This window comes from Siphateles boraxobius, unplaced genomic scaffold (genome assembly GCF_051911475.1).
Source record: "Siphateles boraxobius isolate OS27281-9 unplaced genomic scaffold, OSU_SipBor_1 6, whole genome shotgun sequence".
In the NCBI taxonomy this organism is placed as follows: domain Eukaryota; kingdom Metazoa; phylum Chordata; class Actinopteri; order Cypriniformes; family Leuciscidae; genus Siphateles; species Siphateles boraxobius.
Window position 1 is genome coordinate 10,365,530 of NW_027509186.1, and position 10,596 is coordinate 10,376,125.

Consider the following 10,596-nt stretch of genomic DNA (forward strand, 5'->3'; position numbering starts at 1 on the left):
GTGCAAAGGTTGGTTACTGTGTTTTCCCTGTTGTCCCTCTGGAAGGAAACAAGAAATGAACATATAAAAGATATATTATACAGTTTGTACAGTATAGACATCATTATGTCTATCATAATGGCTATGGAATGTCCCCATAAAACATGAAAACCAAACGTGTGTGTGTGTTAACCATTTAGCTTTGTTATATTTACTTTACACCCAATGTTGTGAAACTCACTGTTCGTTTATATGTGCTGAGGTTAGTGTGTCTCCCTACACTCTGGAAGGCAACAAGAAATGAGCACAAAGCTGAAACCAGCTACTAATTCATCTGTTACTAATGGATGCGTGAACCTCCACACAACACTTTTGTAAGCCTTCAATGTCTATGGCGCTGTAACCGCTGTTAGAAATGAATGAAGAAATTAAGCATTTCTTTTCCACCTGTATGGATGCCTTAATTGAACTGGTGTTTTGATCTCGTCAACTATGAATCTTTAACACATTTTACTGTAGGCCTACCATATATATTTTTTTAATTGGCTTACCCAGTCAACACTGATCTCACAGTGATCTCACTATGTGGTCACAACGTCAGCAATCTGAGTTCACAGTGATCTAAAAGTGTAACCTCACAGCGCACTCACTGTGTGCTCAGAATATGGCCACAATATGAGCTCATCACAGCTAGAAATGGTATTGTTCTATGCAGGGTGCGATTTGTGAAAAAAAAACAGAGGGGGGATGTTTTGAAACATTTTATTCATAAAAATAAATCATGAGAAAATGCACTTAACTGCATTTGCAGGAACTGTAAAATCTTTTTTCTTATTAACTCATAGCCTAACGCAATATTTTTACTCTAATAGCTTATCTTTCCCCACACATATGAACTGTGAAACTGACACAACGAAAAAACATGCAAGAATTAAATCCCCCACCCAGTAAGTTTTACTGCTGCTGTTAAAGTAATAAATCCCCCACCCAGTAAGTTTTACTGCTGCTGTTAAAGTAATAACGTTACAGCGCGATGCTGAGCTACAGTGAAATGATAGAAAAGACAGTGGTGGGCGATATGAGCAAAAATTCATATCACGATATTTTTCACTGTCCGGACATATCGATATTATATTGCGATATGAGAAAAAAAAAACTTGGAATCACATTTTAGTACACCTAAGTTCATTTGCAGGCGAGATATGTATTTTAATCCTATATCTGGAAAAAGGTGAGGGGTTTAATTGGACATAGACCTGCATTTTTTTTTTTTTTATTGTGCCATTGTTTTTATCAAAATGTGCAAACGTGCAATATGAGATAGGCCTGAATTCAATTATGTCTTTCCACTTTTTATTTTGCGGGGGTCAAAATAATTCCTTCATTAATAAATCAAAAGATGAGTAACACTTGAGTGTGGTTTATTAAATACGTTATAATCAATAAATATGAAATAGTGTGATTTCAGAGAGGTTTGACACTTATTTGACGCCTATTGAAGACAACATTATGTTAACCGAGAAGTTTTTGTATATTGACCAAATAGAGAAGTACATACTGCTAATGCAGTGGTGATAATTGAATTGTTGTTTTTATTTATATTGTTGTCCATTTATCGGACTTCCATACCTCTTATATAGTAATTATATGCGCCTCATAGACAGACGGTGTGTGTGTGCATGTGTACGTGCGAGTGCGTGTATGTGCGAGAGACGCGTGAGTGACAGAGACAAAGTGACAGAGAACGAATACACTGCATGTTTTAAATACCGTACAAAAAAAATTATTAACGAAATGCATTATGTGGTGCACCGCCACGAATTAGTCTGTGTGGAAAACACTGGACTGTTACCATACTCTCTGTTTGATTATTAATGCATGTGCATCACGCCAGTTGGACACAATAGAGGAAAAGGTTAAACGTTCAGTTCAGCCTTTATTTTGCATCGTCATTAGTAGTGTTAAAAGTTGTAAAGAGTACCAAACTGAACAAAATAATATAACTGCAAAATTTTAATCTATGAATATCTAACGATATTCTCGGTATCGCAAAATCCATATCATGGTACAACATAATACCGGTAGTCACGTTCATACCGGTATAGCGCACACCCCTAAAAGACGGATGCATTATCTGTGTTAGCGAATTTATGGCAAGCCAAAGTATTCATAAACGCCTGGTCAGGTGCCTGATTGCAGACTGACCAGCCAAAAGAGTGCTTTTCTATGGAACATGAAAAAGGGTCAAATTTCGCCACTAACCAGACCGTGTTTTATTCACAAAACGCCGGTGTTTACAGCGTTTTTAAGACGAAAAGACGCCGCAAAGTACGGCGTTCTGTGGTACAAACACCGCAAATTACGGCGTTAACAAAGCAAAATTGCCGTCATTATCTGCATTTTTTTTAAGTATAATAAATCACCTTTTGGCACCTGCGTGCATGGAGAGCAGTGTCGTTTTGCTCTTAGTGACAGGGGTTCGACTCCAAGGTCCGACCGTATTTTTATCTCCGCTTCCTTTCTTTTGTATTGGTCTGTTGGTGTATGTCTTTTAAATTTCGGAAGACTACCCGATAGCTGACAACTGATTGAGTAGCAGGCTGTAGGCTACTTATTACGGAAATGACACCAGCAACTGTTTTAAGTCCGCGTACATTGGCTGCTGTGGGTCCCTTTATTGATGATTATAATGATTTAGATGGGCCTAGGTAGATGCTTCACGATATAGTCCATTTCGCTTTTTAAGATCATGAGACTCTTTTAGCAGTTCACAGGATACACAGGTAGAGCCTTCCTAAATGACTGAACTATTAAAACAAGAGATGACGCCAGCCCAAGCGAGGACCACCGCTGCTCTTGGCCATCATACAAGACTGTAATATATTTCACATATAAATTATTTATTATCACGCTGCCATTGCCTTAAAATAGAAATTAATATTGCTAACAGTGAATAATATATTTTTTACAACCTTGTTCAGTCTGATGTCATATAATACAACGAATATACACGCGTTTTTACCAGGGTAAACACAGTAACGAAGAGCCGCGCTACAATCAAATGAGAAAGTAAACACTCACAGACTGATGTTCTCTCATGTTGTTCTAATGCTTCTTCTAACAACTATTAGCAAATGCCTAGAATAAGTTAACTGGCTTAGGCCACGCCCAACTATTTAGCCAGCGAAACTCAGTCACGACACTAAACAAACACACATGTGTTTTTACCAGGGTAAACACAGTAACGAAAAGCCGCGCTACAATCAAATGAGAAAGTAAACACTCACAGATGATGTTCTCTCCTGTTGTTCTAATGCTTCTTCTAACAACTATTAGCAAATGCCTAGAATAAGTACTTTAACTGGCTTAGGCCACGCCCAACTAGGCTACTGCAAGCTTCAGTGCTGCATCTCCTGTGGGCTCAGTGGTCTTCTGAGAATTTGATCAGCCACGGCTTCTCAAGAGAAGTCCTGCTCCGTCAAGGCCAAAACACTGGGTAACCCATCAGTTTCAATTTCCACGACACCGAAAGCCTCAACATCGTCAGCTCAGCCAAATAATCCGTCAGGAAGAGAACTGCAAAATCATCCTCAACTTGCCAGCAAAAATAACCTCGCTGTCTGCACTGGTGCCATTTGTTCCTCTGATCACCGATCCACCGACACGAAACAACTCTGCTAAACGAGAGGCTAAATCTTCTCACACTGGTTTTCAAGTTCAAACTCCACTTCCAAGGTTTTCAGTTGGGGTTTCAAGTTTGGTAGGCGCTTCCACCAGCCACTGTTAATATGTCCACTCTACCATGATTAAACTTCATTCAGGTTAAGTATTTATTTAACTTGGCTACTATGCTGCTTTCTACAACAGCGGCAGAGTTCCAATGGTAACTACGGTGACGTGGTATGTTCCTAATAACTGTTGATATGCAGACTGCAACGCAACATACTGCAATGCTCTAAACAGAAGGGCCGGCTAGCTAGTCTTAATGTTTGTTACAAGTCTAAGCAAAGATTCACGTTACCGATATTCCACAGTGCAGTGATAATCTAACAATGCGAACCGTCGTATCAGCGTCGCCGATCCCACGCTCACAGTAATGGCAATTTCAAAACACTGCTTCAAGAAGCTTTGAAGCCTTTACGAATCTTTTGTTCCGAATATATGGTTCGGAGCATGTATCAAACTGCCAGATTCACGTGATTTCAGTAAACGAGGCTTTATTAGGTTATAACTGTTTAGAAAATCTTCGAATTTAAATGGTTTAACCACTGGGGGTGATGATCTCTGTCAACCCATGAATCATGAGGAGTCACTGAGAACCAATGAACAAGTTTCTGTGGGTTTACCTGATCTCTGATCAGTTTTACATTTGTAGATGTTTTAATTAGACATTAGCATAATTAAAATGAGGTATGTATTGGACCTTTTAGCTGTGCCATTTATAGGACAAACAAAACAAACCTTGACAACTGATAAAAGAACACGTTTACACATGATGATCTTTTTAGATGACTTGAATTCCCATTGCATTTGAAAGATTTTTACTTAAAAAAAAAATGGCAATAGTTTGTAAAAGGTGTTTTTCTGCATGTTTGACCTGGGTTTTTGTTGAATTTACACTGTTCTGACCACTAGGGGTCACCGTGGAGACAGGTGTCGGATTGTTTCGAAACCTCTGCACAATATGGCACATTTGATTCAACGGTTTCAGTGTTCCACGAAGCCTTGATCTGCCCACCACTACGCTCACATGGGCAATTGCAAAATACTAACAACTCCACAACTGAATAGAAATAAAATAAGCTCAAGAGTAACGGAATATTAAACTGGCTTTAAACTCATGCCATGTTCAGCGGGTGCGCTCCTCATAACGTCTGCTTTCACCACTGTTCGGTAACGTTCAAAAAGGAATTCGACGCCAACCAGAAAGCTGTTGCTATGGTAGCACGGGACGAGTGCCAAGCGCTTATCAAAACGCAGCAATCTGAATATAAATAAAAAATAACATTTCCCCCATAATTTTAACTTTTTCATGTTTTGTTACCTTCCGTTAGCAACGCTAGCCGCGTAAGTAACACCCGTTTGAAACCAGGCTTCATTCAATTTTACACTAACAACAAGGCCGATTCCCATACCTACAGGCAGTGATACGGATGCAGTAAGGTATTGCAGTAATACGAGTGATTAAAATCATCATTTAAACAACCAAAGCAGTCCGAAAACAATTCACACAAGTCCCACAGGGCGCAGCTATCTTGGATTTTGTATCTTGCCCGGTGTCCTCACGGCGTACGCCTTACGAGCTGGGTAATCTGAAAAAAGGGGGGCACGCTGGTGCGTGAACGCACCATAACAGTCATATGATTAGTTCGATAATAACAAACTTATCACAGTGGATAAGACTCGAGTGACATTGTTTTTACTCAACCGAATGATTATAGGTTCATGTATCTTTCTATTCAAGAGACTCGTTGTGGCCAGTGATCTCCCAGCTCGAATAAAACTATTTCTACAAAAAGCAAACTTGGGAGCCACGTCAGGCATATGCTCCATATCTGAGAAATGGATTCTATGCTTAAAACAACGGATCTTAAGCATCACTGAGGTATCGATAGTATCTTCTTGACGGGACGCTGTCACCTTACTTCAGGTAAGCATCGCATTAAGTCAGTTTCGTCTGTGATATTAGCATTAAGAAATTCCTTGGTTTTTCGATATGGTTAGACAAAGGATGTATGTCTGATCCCAGATTCGGATACCCAGATCAGTAAAGGCCAGATAAAATTATTAAGCTCACTAAAGCTTCAGTTTCATCTAAGCTTCACAAAGTTTCCTATAGCCGTCATAGCGTCTTTTGGGGCTTGACGTGGTCTCTAAACGTATGTTGCTCATGCTAATGAAGCAAAGTTGCCATCATAAGGCAGATCTTCTGCCAGACGATTATGCTATTTCTGAAAAAAAAAGGGCACCGGTACTCTCTTGTACTGGCAATCATGACATCTGAGTTATCTTCAGTGAAAAACAAACCGTTACGGTCAGGCGGTAGCTGCAAGCATCGAACGAGAAGGGAATTCTGATATGGCGGGCCGACTGCTTGCTTCATGTGATTTGTCAAGATCTGAAGTCAGTCACGTTGTGAGAAATAACAGAAATGTTAAATTAGAAGATCTGCTCATTCCAGCTAGATCATACTTCACGAAGGCACGGCTCCATCCACCTTAAAAAGCTCATACTTCTGCTTGGTTCAGTTTATAATTTTAGCTTTTCTTCCAGATTCCTCTAATTCCCATCTCAATAATGGCCGGTGGTTCCTTCCTCGTCTTCAATTACGGAAATCGTAATCAAATATTCTCGCATTCGTAGATTGCTTGCAGGTGTTCGAGCAATAAGCGAATGAAAGTTTGCAGTGAAAAGACTCGGGAATTAGGATTACTAACCTTGCGTAAAATCAAAGGCATAGATAAATCCTCTAGCACCTCCAGATAAACACCTGCCTATTACCACCTGCTCTTTCTCGATTACTAATTATCTCTACCTAATATAATCCCTATTCTTTATATACATATTCTGCTAAAAGATGTGTTTTATCTGCTCTTACGGCTTCACGTGTCTGGGCATTTCAACTCAAGAAATGTAATATTTCGATCCTCCTGTGCTTTTCTTCTATTATGCTTCTCACCTATTTTCTTTAATCTTCTTCAGCACTCTAAGAATGACGGCCAAAGCTCCGGCGTCACCCTAACACTCCAAAAAATAAATAAATAAATAAATACATTTCCCTTCACATCTAGATTTAAAATTTTTAATCCACCTAGAACTTCGGAGCACCTCTTTCTAAGGCCTGACTCAGGACTCATTATCTATCGTTATTAAAGCTGCGGTCTATCCCCCTCTCCCTATACCGGCCATTCCTTCAGAATTGGGGCAGCTACCTCAGCAGGCGAAAGGGGAATCTCTACACCAGCCATTAAGACCATGGGGAGATGGTCTTTCTCCACATTCGAATCATACATCAGACCTGATTCAAAATCCATTCTTGAAGCTCAGCAAGCTCTCCAGTAATAAACCAGGTAAATTCCTATGCAACTACTGGTGGTGGTGTTGTGTTCAATGTGGTCTACCGTGACCGTGTAGCCTAACGTGGCTTGCTCGTGGGCAGCACAAAAAAAAAAAAAAAAAAACGGATCTAACATGGCCCGTCTATGTATGGCCTAACGTGGCACAGTTCTGCTGGTCTAACGAGACCCGTCTATGTAAGGCCTAACGTGGCACTGTTTGTTCGGTCTAACGAGACCTGTCTGTGTATGGCCTAAAGTGGTCCTGTTCTGTTGGTCTAACGAGACCTGTCTATGTGCGGCCTATAGTGGCTATATCTGTGGTCTATCGAGACCTGTCTATGTGTGGCCTATCTTGGCTATATCTGTGGTCTATCGAGACCTGTCATCTACCACCAAAGCAGACAAAAAGCTGTTCTGATTGTCTAAAAGACGAAGAACGTTCCAGATAGATTATCAGCGCTCTGACAGGGCAGAGAAGATTAACCTCTCCATCCTCTGCGGAAGGAGGGAGGGCTAACAATGTCACCACCTGTGCTCTGAACGGTGTTGAGAGCACTTTAGGAACGTAACCATGCCTGGGCTTGAGGATGACTCTGGAGTCATCTAGACCCAACTCCAAACATGCAGGACTCACAGAGAGCGCCTGCAGATCACCCACTCGCTTGATAGATGCCAAAGCCATAAGGAGAACGGTCTTCAGCGAGAGGGGTTTAAGATCAACAGATTGGAGCGGTTTGAAAGGTGGACCTTTCAGAGCCCCCGGACCGTGGAGAGGTCCCAAGGCGGCACAGACGGAGGTCTGGAGGGGTTCATTCTCCTAGCACCTTTCAGGAATCTTACGACCATGTCGTTTTTTCCCAGTGACTGGCCAGCCGTCAGAACATGATGTGCTGCTATGGCTGCCACATACACTTTGAGCGTGGACGGGGAGCGACCCGCGTCCAGCAGCTCCTGTAAGAATGAGAGAACCACAGATATCTCACATGACTCTGGGTCAGCCTGATTTTTTGAGCACCAGCTGGAAAAACCTGACCATTTTGAAGCATACAAGCACCGAGTCGACGGGGCCCTGGCTTCAGATATAGTGCTTAAAACCTTCTCAGGAAGGTCCCTGGGTACCCGTTGAGGGGCAAAGCATGGAGGGCCCATAAATCGGGTCTCGGATGTCACAGTGGCCCGTTCGCCTGTGTGAGGAGGTCTTTCCTCAGTGGGACAGGCCATGGGATTGTGTTCGATAACTGAACCAGTTCCGGCAACCATGGTCTTGTTTTCGGGAGAGGGGCCACCAGAAGGACTGGGCACCCGCTTTCTCTGACCAGTTTGATGACTTTTGGAATCATCAAGACGGGGGGAAAGGTATAAAGGGGACGGTTGGGCCAGACATGGGCGTCCCTGTTCTTCGAGAAGAACACTTTGCAGTGGGTGTTGATTCTCGACCCACTGGTCAATTTCGGCCTCGCCAAACACCTCCCATATCAGACTGACCGTCTGTGGGTTCAGGGACCACTCGCAGAGGGGAGTGTTGCCCCGTGAGAGCATATCCGCGCCCACATTCTGGACGCCCGGGATATGCGCTGCTCTCAGAGATCTCAGGTTGGTTTGTGCCCATAAGAGGAGGTCTCTTGCCATCGCATGCAGGTTTCCTGACCTGATGCCCCCTGGCGATTTATGTAGGCCACCACTGACATGTTGTCTGTGCGGACTAAGACGTGGTGACCTCTGAGGTTCGACAGAAATGCCTTTAGGGCCAACCAAACTACTTTCATCTCCAGACAGTTGATATGTAAGCTCTGCTCCGTGCTCGACCAGAGGCCGGATGCAGGCATGCCCTTGTGCAGCGCTCCCCAACCCAGGTTGGACGCGTCTGTAAGAACCCCTTTCCTCCTGGAAATTGTTCCCATTGTCACCCCCTCGTGGTACCAGTCCTGAGCCCGCCAGGGAATCAGGGTTCTTAAACAACCGTGATTCTTAAACAAAAGTCGAGCTATTAGCTCACAGGGATTTGATTCTCGCCCATCTAAAATGCCTGGGTTTCACAATCAATGTTTCAAAAAGCAACCTTTTTTGCAGCGGGCGCATGTGCAGTAATCCCATGCAGAGTACTGGCGATGCTGCTGCCATAAGACCAAGCAGTTTCTGAAATTTCTTCAGCGGCGCGCGCTCTGAAAGTGCCTGCAAGCGCTCGCACCGAGAGCGCACGCTCTGGTGTGAGTCACGCTGTCATAGCTCTCGAGTCTAAAACTGTGCCCATAAAGATCACACTCTGGCTGGGGGTTAGTTTGCTTTTTGAAACATTGATTGTGAAACCCAGGCATTTTAGATGGCCGAGAATCAAATTCCTGTGAGCTAATAGCTCGACTCTCGACTGTGCCAGCACCAGCCAGTCGTCGAGATAATTTAACACGTGCACTCCCTGATGTCTCAGAGGAGAGAGCGCTGCATCCACACACTTCGTGAATGTACAACGATAGACCGAACGGCAGAACGGTATATTGATAAGCCTGGCCCTCGAAGGCGAATCTCAAGAATGGCCTGTGATGAGGATTTATTTGAATGTGAAAGTAAGCATCTTTCAGATCCATTGTGACAAACCAATACCCCGGGCGCACTTGCGCGAGGATATGTTTGATAGTTAACATTTTGAACGGCCGTCTCATGAGACCTTTGTTCAAATGTCTCAAATATAGAATACAAACTCGCCACGTTCCTCCCGATAGCCTGCGCCGTGTCCTTGGTAGCCCTCAAGGCCAGGTCCTTGGCGCTTCGAAGGTCCCGAAAAGCCTCAGGGTCCGGGCCAGCCTCGTCCATAGACCGGAGGAGTTTGGCCTGGTAAACCTGCAGCACAGCCATCGTGTGCAGGGCCGATGCAGCCTGACCGGAGGCGGAATACACGCGTCCAGCGAGGGCTAAAGTGCTACGGCATGGCTTATTGGGATGAACAGCTGCTCCCGCGGTTTAGGCAGAGTTGAGCGGCCAACGCTTCTTCAAAGGGGCGGCAACAACTCATAGCCCTTTTCCGCTGCGCCGTCCACGGAGGAGAGCGTCGCGAAAACGCGGGGCCTCATGTTGAATAAGGAGTGCGCCAGGCCTGGGTAAGGTCCTCATGTACTTCAGGAAAAAATGGCGCTGGCTTGTGACGAGGGGCCTGCTGGAGCCCCGGCAGAAACCAGCCATCCAGCCGACTTCGAGGGGGTTCAGCGGGCGCGGCCCACTCAAGCTATGATCTCCCTCGAACAGGACTGGAGATGACCGAGCTGGAGAGAGTGAGGCACGCTGGGATGTGGCCGGGGTGCGTTCACTAACATCCATGCTCTCCGGTTGCCGTTGGCTGCGGCGCTTTTTCTTCCTCAGCTGAAGTAGGGCGGGAGAAGGAAGCACGGGTGAAGTAAAATCTGCTATAATGGTGAATTCGGGGACTATTATAGACTGAGGTCACGCCCCCTTGGCGGGCTGTGACGTGTATGACGCAGAGTTGTCTCATTGGTTGCACGTCTGAGGCGCCCGCGCCATTGGATGTGCGGTTGCTGCAGCGCAGCCTATGAGCGAGCCAGACGCTCAA